This window comes from Squalius cephalus (assembly GCF_949319135.1).
Source record: "Squalius cephalus genome assembly, chromosome: 24".
NCBI classification, from domain to species: domain Eukaryota; kingdom Metazoa; phylum Chordata; class Actinopteri; order Cypriniformes; family Leuciscidae; genus Squalius; species Squalius cephalus.
This window is the reverse complement of record NC_137145.1, coordinates 2177339-2190545: the sequence shown is the minus strand read 5'-3', so window position 1 is coordinate 2190545 and position 13207 is coordinate 2177339. Positions and strand designations below refer to the sequence as shown.

Below are 13207 nucleotides of genomic sequence, written 5' to 3'. Positions count from 1 at the left end.
CGGCCAATCTATAGGCTGTAAAATGGCCTGTAATGCAGAAATGGATTTCACATCTGTAAGAGTTTTTTTTGTGCACATTTGAGAAATGATCTTAGATCAAATGTAGGACTGTTTCTATGAAACTTGTATAAACGAGGCTCCTGCATGGTCTCTATACATGGCTCGTGTCCCTTCTTCAATGTAAGTGTATTTGTTAACCTGGTTTATCGTCCAGCACCTAATGCATGGTGTAGTGTCCAAATGCATTTTGAAGTTACTGTACATTATCCTGGGTGTATTTATGATTAGAGCCAAGCAACAAACCAGAGCTGCAACTGTCCAGAAGAGCAATGACGGTCATCTGTAATAATTGGATAACAGCGCTGTTTGCAGGGAAGTACAGGATCCTGTTTACATGAAGCTCATTGCACAAGACTGTTGTCCTGCAGCGCTCGGAAAACAGGAAGTTTTATAGGCCGCTAAACTCAGATAATCTTGTTTGCATTCCCAAACCAATTCATTAGGTACAATATTGCTGTAGAACACAGAGAGAAACTTCAGCACCCTTGTAGTAAAATCCTGTGCAAGTTCCTTCAGACTATAGGATGGTAAAAAAAGATTACATGAACACTAACAATAGCTGCACCAAATGTGTATTTGAACACTATAAGAAACGTATGCATTTCATCAAATAAAATCTCAAAACAAAAGTCCAAAAACTGTCCTGGCAGAGGAACCACTTTGTTTGATATTTTGTTATGCAATGCAAGTCAAGTCAAATGTGTTTTCTGTAGCGCTTTTCACAATGCACATTGTTGCAAAGCAGTTGTACAGAAAATCATGATTTTAATGTTTATAATCTCAAAATCTTCATGCCTTATTAGTTGCATGTAGCAGATTAGAGATGGGCAATACTATAGTTTACATTTTGTAGCAAGTCAAGCAGTTGAGATTTGCGATATTGCTTTACACAAGTATGTATGCAAATAAAGTTGGATATCCAACTTTATAAAGAGTTGAACGATAATATAGTGGCATTTTGCAACTAAATAAAAAATCAGGCAGAGATTTGCTATTTCACCCTATACAAATGTGCTATATATATGAGGATAAAGACATACTTATATTTAACTTTATATAGAGCTGTGCGTTTACTTTTTTGCAAATATCTACAACCACACAGCCGAGATTTGCTATATAGTATATATTGATTTATATTAGTTTATTGTATCCAACTATTTTATAGTTTACATTTTTCAATGCAATGTAGACATTTTTAAGAGTGACTTGACGGTCCGAATACTTGTTTTGGGAATGCTTTACAAATGTAATCTTTAAAATAAAGGGTGCAGGAGCTTGTTCTAGTATCCTTTCAGTCAGAAACAGATTGAAGTAGATCTTGTTTAATCCAGCAGCCCATTTCCGTAGAACTGGACACCTTCTATTTCTGCCAAAATGTGGTTAAAAGCACCAGGGTTATATGATCATAGTGTGCACATGACCGGCGATGCGTAGTTAATGAAAGGCCTTTTTGTGCGAAGAGATCATTAAAACCAACAGATGGAGAAGCGAAGGGATTTTAAACTCCATCCAGGGAGGTTCAGCTGTACAAATCTTTGTCAAATGGTCACATATGAGCGGTGTGCTTGACCAGAGCTGTTGTCCATTACAGAGACGTTTCAGTGCCATCTGTGGAAGACTCTCAGACGTCTAAATGATCAGCTTATACAAGGATCTGTGCCTCGGCTTTCCAAATTCCAGCTCTGAATTGCGCTTGAAGGCACTTTCCATGTGATTAGGACTGAAAAGATTCCTTGTACCCTTGTATAAAACCACAGAGTTAGCCTAACAAACATAATCACATTCCATTGAAAGGACTGTACTTTATTAAATGACAGCGTTGGCATCTGAATGAGGGGAACAAACGTTGAAAATGGGTGTTTAAGAAGTAAATTACATCATATTAGTCTTCTTGATTACCTGACCAGGAAACACGTACTCTGAAAATAGCGAATAACTATGTGAAGTCATAAAAGTCTGAGAACACACTGAAAAAGTGTTTTGTTTTTTTTTTCATTAAAAGTTCAAGTCAAAAAATAAAAAACAAAGTCTCAGACTTTTGCACCTGTACACCATTCAAAAGTTCGGGGTCAGTAAGAATTTTGCTCATCAAAGACTGGATTTATTTGATCAAAAATACAGTGAAAACGGTGAAATATCATTACAGTTTTAAATAACTGTTTTCTATTGTGATATACACACACCGGCCACTTTATTCGGTACACCTGTTTACTCTTTTACGCAAATATAATCAGCCAATCACATGGCAGCAACTCAGTGCATTTAAGCGACGATCTGCTGAAGTTCAAACTGAGCATCAGAATGGGCAAGAAAGGGGTTTTAAGTGACTTTGAACGTCGCATGGTTGTTGAGTATTTTAGAAAACGCTGATCTACTGGGATTTTCCTGGACCACCATCTCTGGTAGCCTGACTTCGTCATACTCATATTCTAGTCAGAATGTGAGTCTGAGACTGCTCCATAGAGATTTGATTATGGGGCGTGTCTCAACCGAACCAGGAAAAAAAAAACCTCTGCACTCAATTGGATAGACCTACAACCAATCAGAGCAACGGAGTAAATGACGCATGTTCTTCATTCATATTTTCAACCAACAAAATGTCGCGGCTCTCTGTTCCTCTTTTAAAATGAATGCGCTGTGGATATCTTCTATAACAGACGCGATGGCGGAATCTACACATGATGTTTCATAAACAAAGTTCGGGAGGAGCACGTACAAATAATCAATCCAATATCAACTTGTCATCAAACAATACCATGTCTAACGTTACCCTATATCAGCATGAGGAAGCATATTCACTCTGTCAACTTACCTAACACTCCTTGACAGTTTTTCAGCATCCCTCCACCACCCCGAATCCTCACTCTTGTCTTGTTCTCTCACAACCAGGAACACGGGGGAGTATGGCTACCGAGCCCACAGCCCTCGGACAGCACGTCATATACGCATTTAATCTATCTGACTTATTTGTGTGAACTCGTGAAATCTTATATATGCATTTATTCTATCTGACTTATTTGTAAATGTGAACTCGTGAAATCTCAATTCTCCAGCTGCACTCGTCTTTGTTGTAAACTAATTCAAATCAAGCACTCTTTGGTGACGTAGGTGATTACGTTACCGTTGCTCATCTGTCCATCATCGTATAAAGCCCGCCCTGACAATTTGATTGGTCCGAACAATTTTTGTTCGGGCATAATAGCTCCTCAACAGAGCGAGTCCAGGCCGGTCCAGGCCGAACTTCCCGACCAAAAAATATTGTGGGCGGGGTTCGGGCTGGCACCCAGGCTACATCTCTGGGGTTTACAGAGAATGGTCCAAAAAAGAGAGAAAGTGTTCTGTGGGTGAAGGTCTGGTTGATGAGGTCAGAGGAGAACGATCTGAGGTGTGTTTCCCGAAAGCATCTTTATCCAACTGGTTTTAAGTTCTGTCGTTATCAGCAGTTTAACGAGTCTGTGTTTCCCGAAACCATCGTTCTAACGAACATTCGCGAACAGCATCGCAAAGTTGTGTGTTTAGAGCGACAGCTCTCGATCTGTGGTTAGAAGCAGTTTCTCTTTTGCATGACATGTGGACTCAATAAATCCTTATCTTGAGCCAAATAAGCAAGCTGACATTCAGTACAATCTATATATTTTATTTAGAATACATACAAATGTCATTTACGTCTTTTAGTTTGTCAAGAGATTTCAAGTGTCGTTTTTGAAGAGTGCGCATGTGCGAACGAGCTCTTGTGCGCAAGAACGAGTCAATGATTGAATCTGGAAATAAAGCAAAATAACTGAGAAAAATGAGAAGTAGTCCTCAGATGCCATGTTCATAATTTATAGCAAAACATCTAGTGTTAATTCGATCTAAAAAAGATTCGTAAAATAAGTTATTACTCCACCACCTGCGTGACATCATTAGCCAACGTGGTTGAACGACCAATTTGCAACAATACGGTTTCGGGAAACTGTCGTGACTAGCTAGTTGGTTTCTTCAACGCTGCATCATACTACAGTAGTTAAGCAGCGAGTTACACAGCTTTACGAGACTGGTTAAGCTGATAGAAAGGCAACATAAGCACTGGTTACAACCGAGGTCTGCAGAGCATCTATGAACACGTCAAACCTGCAGGCAGACGAGCTATAACAGCAGAAGACACACTCCTGTCAGCTGAGAACTGCAAACTGAGGCTATAATTCACTCGGGCTCACCAAAACTGGACAATAGAAGATTGGAAAAACGTGGCCTGGTCTGATGAGTTTCGATTTCTGCTGCAACATTTAGATGGTAGGGTCAGAATTTGGTGTAAACTACATGAAAGCATGGATCCATCTTGCCTTATATCAGCGGTTCAGGCTGGTGCTGCTGTAATGGTGTAATGGGTATTTTCTTGGCACACTTTGTACTCCTTAGTACCACTTAAGCATAATTTAATTGCCAGAGCCGACCTGAGTATAGTTGCTGACCATGTTCATCCCTTTATGACCATCTATGGCTACTTCTAGCAGGATAACGCTTCATGTCACAGTGTTTTCTATTTTAATATGTATTTTATTCCAGTGATCAAAGATGAATTTTTTTTAGCATCATTATTCCAGTCTTCAGTGTCTCATGATCCTTCAGAAATCACTGTAATATGATGATTTGATGCTCAAGAAACATTTCTGATTATTATCAATGTTAAAAAAAAGTTGTGCTGCTTCGTATTTTTCTGGAAACCGTGATGCATTTTTATTTTCAGGATTCTTTGATGAATAGAAAGTTCAAAAGAACAGAATTTATTTGAAATAGAAATTTTAGAACATTATAAATGTAACTTTCGATCAATTGAATGCATCCTTACTGAATAAAAAAACAAACTTTTGAACACTAGTGTATATATAATGTAATATTTCAATTTCAAGCCCAATAAACAACACCAATAGTGAGAGCTTGCATATTTATTCAACTACAGCTTAAGTTGCAAAATTACATGAAACACCAGTTCATCTTCAAAAAGATGATGAGGCTAGAATTCATGTTTTATACACCAATCATACACAATTATTACAGAGTAATTCAACGTACGAGAAGCTATTCACTGGCTATTTACAACACAGTTAGCATACCTAATCTATGAGAAGAAACTGTGAGGAGAATTATTCAGAGCAGAAACAAAAGGAAGAGCATGCAGTCGATACGCCGTAAGCACTAAGGAAAGACTAGAGCAAGCTGGGAAGGTCCCCAGTTTAGTGGAAAAATATATGGAAGACTAAGAAACTAAGGTGGGCTTTCCAGTTGGTCTTTGAATTAGGATTGTTAGAAGTATGTGAACTGGAAGCAAAGACAAAACTGCAAATACCGAGTGCTACTTAAATGAATAAATATAAAGCTTTTGGTTCTTTAACCCATAAAACCCATTTACAAGAGCAGTTGCTAAAAATGTCAATGAGAAAGTTGGTTTTTGATGCTACATTTTTTGCCTTAGAAAATACACCAAAGGACCCTGTGCGCTAAACGAATGAAACTAGTGTTTTTGTACTTATTAGACATTTCCAGCTGGTGTAGGATAAACGGCGGAGGATAAATCTGACCTCAGCTGCCCTGGTGTGTGTGTGTGTGTGTATATATATATAGGGATGCCACCATATCGGTATCAGCCGATATATGTTCGTTTTTAATGTTATCGGCCCGATAAGAAAATTTGGCCGATATATTAAAGCCGATAAATAATGGATTATTTCCTTCAGCTGAGACTCTTCAGATGCGCACTGTTCAACATGATGGCTTTAAATTGCTTTAAATATGATTGGAATCACTTCAAAATAGGAAAATACAGTTCAGTGCAACATGTGCAGCGCAAGTCTGTCATATCGGCTACATAAAATTATAATTAGAACATCATAATTGTGTGTTTGGGACATGGCTTTTAATGGTAAGACTTTTGGTTTTGTAATCAGGCTCTCAAAAATTACATAAAAATTTGGATTTAGATTTATCGGCCAATATATCGGTTATCGGCTTTAAAATATAAAAAGTTATCAGCCAAAGTTTTCGTATCGGTGCATCCCTGGGACTGAGCACAGCAAACTACAACAGCAACAACAGCCTCCGTCTACTTGAATGCGTCCTTGATGTGTTTAAGGAATTCACTGCTCAACAAAAACATGAGATTCGCTCTGTAAGATACCCTGTGCTTTAAGTATGAGATCTAGACTGAGTTTGCTATTGCCAGAAGTGACTAGTGCCAGAAACTGTAACTACTCCTTGAATTAAACCTTTACAATAAAGGGTAAATAGTGTTAATAATTGCAGTTTTGTGATTGCTCCGATTGTCTGAAGTTTTAGAATTTTTCAAATAACAATCTCTGAGGAAAAAAAAAAATGAAAGGAAACAAAACACCAACTCTTTAACAAATCAGTTTTTCTGTCCAATGAGAAAGCCACACGGAAACAACAAGGGGGAATAAAGTCGATCCGATCCGAGTTACGACAACCATTTACATTTATGCATTCGGCAGACGCTTTTATCCAAAGCGACTTACATTGCATTTTCAAGATACACATTTACATTCTCATCAGTTCTTGCTTTCCCTGGGAATCGAACCCATGACCTTGGCGTTGCAAGCGCCAACGCTCTACTGTTTGAGCTACAGGAAAGATAAACCAGACAACAAAGAACCAACACCTCTTCTGAACATGAACATATAAAATAAAACCCATCTGAGCTTCCTTCACAAGGAGCAGATTAAAGTCCAAAATAGCACCATTCATCAGTGTCTCAAATCCGTGGCAGCATCTCAGTCACTTACCACAAGGAAACAATGCATCTCTACAGCTACTTCTATATCACAACGTACATGATTACACTTTAATATACTGGCAAAGCAACAAAAAAAGTTAAAAAGCAAAAAAATTAACAAGCAAATACTACAAAAATGAAACCAAAAAGATGAACTCTGCAGCTTTTTTAGTAACTGCATGAGAAGTGGGGACTCTTAGCCTTAGTAAATACTGTAAGGTGTGAGTATTGACTGACGTTTACGTGTTTTAGTAATGAAGACGTATTGATGGATGTGAGGAGGGACGTCACGGTTCTTCTGTGAGAAGTGATAGACTTGTATTTTTGGCGATAATGTCAAAGTTGCCATCGGCCGGTTCACAGAAGTGCTAGTTTTGACTTCAAATACTTTTTAGAGAATTACAAATCAATAAAAATGCAACCAAAAAAAAAAAAATATATATATATATATATAAATTTGGCAATTGTCTCATTTGCTATTATTCAGTTTTATTATAGATACTGCAGGGTTCCCACAGAATTTAAGTAATAATGTTGCATTAAGTTGCCATTCATCATTTGATGATTAAATAACCAGCGCATACTCAAGACAACAGACATCCCATGAGTGTTTTTATTCATTTCCACGATTCGAATTCACTTATATTTCTATGGGAACCCTGACATCGGCCTTAAACAACACATATTGGTCGAGCGCTAGTGTTCGTCACATTACAGCATTGTTGTCGCATGTACAGAACACTGTTAACGTTTCGTGGTGGGTTTTTTGTTTACAGGGAATTCACAGAGATATGAAAGACTCCAGCCGTGCAAAGTAGAAGTGGACAAGTGGAAGACATGCTGCTGCTGCCGCCAGGGTCCCGGACCCCCGGGAACAAACACACACGTATGGGTCTTCAGTGAAGCTCCAGTCTGTCTTGAGGTGCTGTGTGTCTTTACTGCCGCCCCCTTCCGAAGAGCATATCATCAAGGCTTAGAGTCCCAGGTTTTTCTAAAATTGTATTAATCACATAGATGGGGGAAAAGCCCCAGCGTCATAATTCATCTGTATCGCACGCCATAACCATAGAAAATAAGGATGTACATGATTTAGGAAATAAAAAATAATATACATGAGGATACAATCTCTCCCCACAGAGGCCCGTTCTCTATCCTACATCAGACAGGAATGTCGATCTTTCGTGGCGGGTCCTCTCCTCGCCGCCAGGCTCGGGAACAAGGCTGTTCACTCTGAGGAAGAGAACGAACAATAGATGGAAATCACCGCTCGGGACACTGTGATGTCATCAAAACACTGATTACTGGGGGACTCAACCTACCTAATGGGATCCCCCATTGCTCCTGTTGGTGTCATTTTGAAGAAGGAACCTGCAGGAGAGAGAAAGAGAGCAATTAATTTATGTGTATGTATGTGTATATATATATGCATGTATATATTTAAGAAATATTTGCATGTATATACTGTGTATATATATTTATATTATATATAATTTATATTATATATAAATATTTTATATATAAATAACACATTTTTCTTAAATATATATGCATGTGTGTGTATTTATATATAGAAAATAATTATACTCCATACACACACATATATTATGTAAACAGAAACTTTTATTTTGGATGCGATTAATCGTTTGACAGCCCTAATACCCTAATATATATATATATATATATATATATATACACACATACACACAGGGGTTAAAGTGGGCCTGTAAATGTATTCGCCGGACATTTGTTTTCCCTTGCCACTGTTCTATAGGGTCGGCAGTCTTACAAAGATATTAATAGCAGGATTAGTTTTAACATTATGTAACCATTGTATATCGACATGAAATATTCGTTCAAAATCACCTACAGTACGTGCGTTAATGCTGCATATATACATGAGAATGCTTTGACGCGTTTCCACAGCGCACGATGTCTAAGGGAACGTCTGCCAATTACACCAACTATGGTAAACGTAGCCTATAATTTGTATTATTTAAAATTACTTTTAACATTTAAAAACAGACGTCTTCAAATTCCAAAGCTTGTAGAAGGTTCCTATTGGCAATACTGACTTAAGGCTATTAAAATGGCTAATAAAACATATAAATATCAGTTGAGCCTATGTTTGCTTTCGTCACTGACACAGACGAAAATGAAAAGACTATCAGTCAAAGTTCAGCTTTAGGAGGGGAAGAAATAGGGCAGGATAAGGAGACTGAGAGAAAAAGAAAGATGGAGATGAGGAGAGAGCATGTGTTGACAATCTAATGCCCACTGACATGGTTTTAAAGCTATTTCTTATCCATTTTTTTTGGCCTTCAAAAGTCTTAAATTGCACATATGTAGGTCTGAGAAAAACAAGGTTGTGTTCCATATTGTGGTGTTCAGCAATTTTAACATGGTATCGTCATTATATCAGTGTAGATGTAGATGGATCTATATAAATCCATTAAAATATCAAGTTAATAAGTATTGTGATACTTGGTGCCACAGTGACACTCTTGTCCCGAAAAGTGTTGCTATACCACGAAACTCAATATGTGGTCCTACGGTGAGTCATTTTTCCCTGTTGCACCTACACAAAATTTTAGGGTTCCCCCACTTGCCAAATCCCACCTTAACCACTGTATGTATGTATGTATGTATGTATGTATGTATGTATGTATGTATGTATATATGATCCTAAAATTCAAGATATTAAAGCAAAAATATCTGTATGAGTTTGTCTCATTTATATGATATTATATAGTTAAGAGTAACGAGCGCCATATCACACTAATGCTGTTTTTGTCCTGAGTAGCACAAGTGCAAATGTAATAGATTTTATACAACAGGTCAATTATTAAGAAGTTAATATTGTGTTATATTTTAGGCACATTATTTTCTGTTTTTGCTCAATTTTGCCAATGAAAATATTACTTATAAAGCCAGAACAGCAGCGCTTTGTTTCTGAACGAATCAGCGTTTTGAGTGAATCAATCGGGTGAACCAATAATTCAGTGACTCATTGATAAAGAGAGCCATTTATTTAATTCCTGAATGAATCAGCCATTTAAAACAAATCGAATGAATGATTCAATGACTTACTCATTTACTGCCGCCTACTGGCAGTTTTAGTTTCTTATTTAGAGTATAATTGCATAAAAAAAATAAAATAATAATTAATAATAAATAATATATATATATATATATATATATATATATATATATATATATATATATATATATATATATATTGGGGAATAGTTTGCCCAAAAAAGAAAATTCTGTTTGTTTTTTAATCTGTATGACTTTCTTACTTTTGTGAGACATAAAAGAAGATATTTTGAAGAATGTTGGTAACCAAACTGTTTTGATCTGTAGCCTATCTAAATACCAATTCAGTTGCAGCTTCAGAAAAAAAAAAATGGCCGTTGTAGCCTAAAAGTTTGTGTAATAAATTCTAGGTTGAATCATAAAATATTTATTTCTATATATCTATCTAAAGCTACTTTTTAATAATGTTTATTTGATGCTTTTCTCATTTAACACAATAATAACTTTAAATTATCTTTTGGGATTAATTTCTCAGGCAAATTTGATGTGCAATTAATATGTGATTAATTAGACTAATTATTCGGCACATCACATCATGTGAACCAGCAATGAGGTGAATCATAAACATTGATTTGAAAATTGGACAAAAAGACAAAGATACAAGACTGTCTAGTTAATGGCTTTAACTACAATCCTATGAAGCAATCCACATGACAATAAAAAAAAAAGTTTACACTGGCAAAATATATATATATATATATATATATATATATATATATATATATATATATATATATATATATATATATATATATATATATATATATATATATATATATGAATATATGTGAATATATTCATATATATGAACTCTCCATATATATGAAGAGTTCAGATGCAAAAGCCTCTAAGTGCCATCTGGATTTTTCTTCTAGAATGATCATTTTTATCAAGCTTGTATATTTAAATAATTTCACTTAAATGACAATTAATAGGTCATTTTCATTGCCATTTAAGTTACATTATTGAACTTAGATATACAAGCTTGATAAAAATTCTAGAAGAAAATTTCAAATGGCACTTAGAGGCTTTTGCATCTGAACTCTTCATATATATATATATATTCAGTTTAAAAAAAAATGTATATATAGCCTACCTCTAATTGGTAGACATTTCTTTGAAGAATTTCGTTTTCCACCAAGAATTCCACATTAAACATGATTATTTAAATTAAAATTAGTTATTCAAGAAATAATGTGGGCTGTTTTTCTTCAACAAAAGCAAATAACATCGATTAACACCCTAGTTCCCACTAGGTCTGTCTTTAAAGGTTTGCAATGCAAGTTGTTATTATTGAAAATAAAATGACCTGTGTAGAAAATGGGATTTTTACTCCATTACCAAAATATCAGATGCATAATGTCTCGTGAATGTAAGGTCATAATCTCTGCTCTGAAGAAACATTCATCCTCCCACATTCCTGCTGAGTCAGACAGACTTCAGACGACGACTGAATCTACTTGATAAACTCGGTGTGAGCCGATATCATGCACCACAGAAGCGTTTTGAACATTTGAACGACAAATGCAACGAACAATGCAGAATATGCATTTATTTTCTTAAGCAAATGCACACGGTTGCAATCGTGGGGCCAGACACTGGCTTCCCATTCCACTTCCCTGACTGCAGCTTGGAGCGTTTCCAAATCCAGTCAAACGAGGTCACATTTTCCCCCGCCTCAGCCCGCCATACTGAGCGCGCATGAACCCAATGAACCCATCTGCCTGCTGCAGAACAGACTGATTGTGGAAAAACGCCCCTGCTGACACGGTTCCAGCTCACGCCAACGATACCCTAGTCTACACTGGGGTTTTAATCATATATATTCACAATGCAATAATGAGCAATTGCATAATTGTACAAAAAAGCCCTAAAATTGCATGCATATCAATCCCATGCAATGCAATGCACACAAAAAAATGGGGTTTGGGATCAAATGACTGAAATGACACTGCAATCAAATGCCCTTGATGTATGTATAAGCATTTGAAAACAGATCATGATGATTTGCATGATGCTGGAATAAGTATAACAGCAAAGGAGACACGTCTACCGACGATGCCCGTATGCATGACTTCATCTTTGAGTCTAAATTTAGGACTGTGCTGTGCATGCAACAGCTTTGGAGCTCCCTAGCTAGCCAGTCACGGATATGTGGTATTCCTGCTTTGAGCACAAGGCATTCTGGTATAGCTCTGCTGAATGAGGTGAAAATGGTGGAAAATAAGACAACCCTTGTCCTAACATGAACTGAGAAACGAGTTTGGCATCGAGAGGCTGCAATGCTGTCGGGTTTTTCCCTTGGAAGGGCTGATGATACTGAAAACAGGTTTAAACCCACACAACAGTGCAACATTTAAACGTTTCTTATAATCAGCATCAATAACCCGTAATGCTTTAAAGCTGTGTTTGTGTGTGTAGGTGGCAGACGGGGGGAATACAGTCATTCCGTGTCTGGGTACAAATAACATTAGTACATTCAGTTATTGTGCTGCTGCTGGTCTTTGACTGTCTTTTCTGCCGTTTATTAATCTAGTAAATCAAGTTTAGACTTTCCTGTTCAACGGCAAACAGAACAAAGGAGGCGCTGCGATATCAGCGGCACTTTCGTTATTCCCGTTTGTTCGATTTTATTCCCATCTGTCCTGCTTTATGTGAGCTGGATACAGTCTAGACATGTTTTGGACTAAGATAAACACAATTTCATACATTATATTCAGTACTAGAAGAATAACTAACTAGCGTTAAAGAAGTCCCGATTATTCTTCGTTTATGAACTTTTGGCGAATGTGTGAAGGTTTACTTACAGATAAAGCCTTTGTTCTTGTCCTTTCACTGTAAAGTTTCTGCTGGAAAAGACGTCTGTGGATGAAGGCAGATCCGAGCAGCAGCCTTGCGGGGCTCTGACAACCCCATACAAGGCTGCAGGACTGGAACTCAGCCGCTTCCAATGGCTGACTGCATGTGATTCAACAGAGAGCTAATTTTGACCGTGCTGGACCGGGGCCAAGCCCCCCCATTCCGGCTCTGCACTGCAGTTCGGTTCAGACGGACCGTTGATTACCCGGCGATGGGCGGGGTCTGGGAGGCTCCGCCCCCTCAGCGCGCTTGCGTGCGGCGCCATTGATTGGTCGATTAAAGTTGTCTGGTGACACACAAAGGATCTTGGTGTATGTATGGCAAGCCGTTTTTACTTTTATTCATTCCCAGGAAATTAATTCTTTCTTTTTTTTAATGAGCATTAACAAAATCTGCAAAGTTACAACGCTCAGAGTTCAAACC

The 13207-nt window shown here is 37.2% G+C and overlaps 1 long non-coding RNA gene across 2 annotated transcripts; it reads right to left on the bottom strand.

Annotated features, from left to right (window-relative positions):
- Nucleotides 1–5794: 5794 nt before the first annotated feature.
- LOC307152269 lies at nt 5795–12991 on the bottom strand. Of its 2 annotated transcripts, XR_013819983.1 has the most exons (4): nt 12733–12991; nt 8149–8197; nt 7942–8059; nt 5795–7820 (listed from the first exon to the last, which is right to left on the bottom strand). It is a non-coding gene; the product is annotated as an uncharacterized lncRNA (long non-coding RNA). The 2 variants fall into 2 exon arrangements; XR_013819982.1 differs by having other exon boundaries at nt 5795–8059.
- Between the last annotated feature and the right edge of the window lie 216 nt (nt 12992–13207).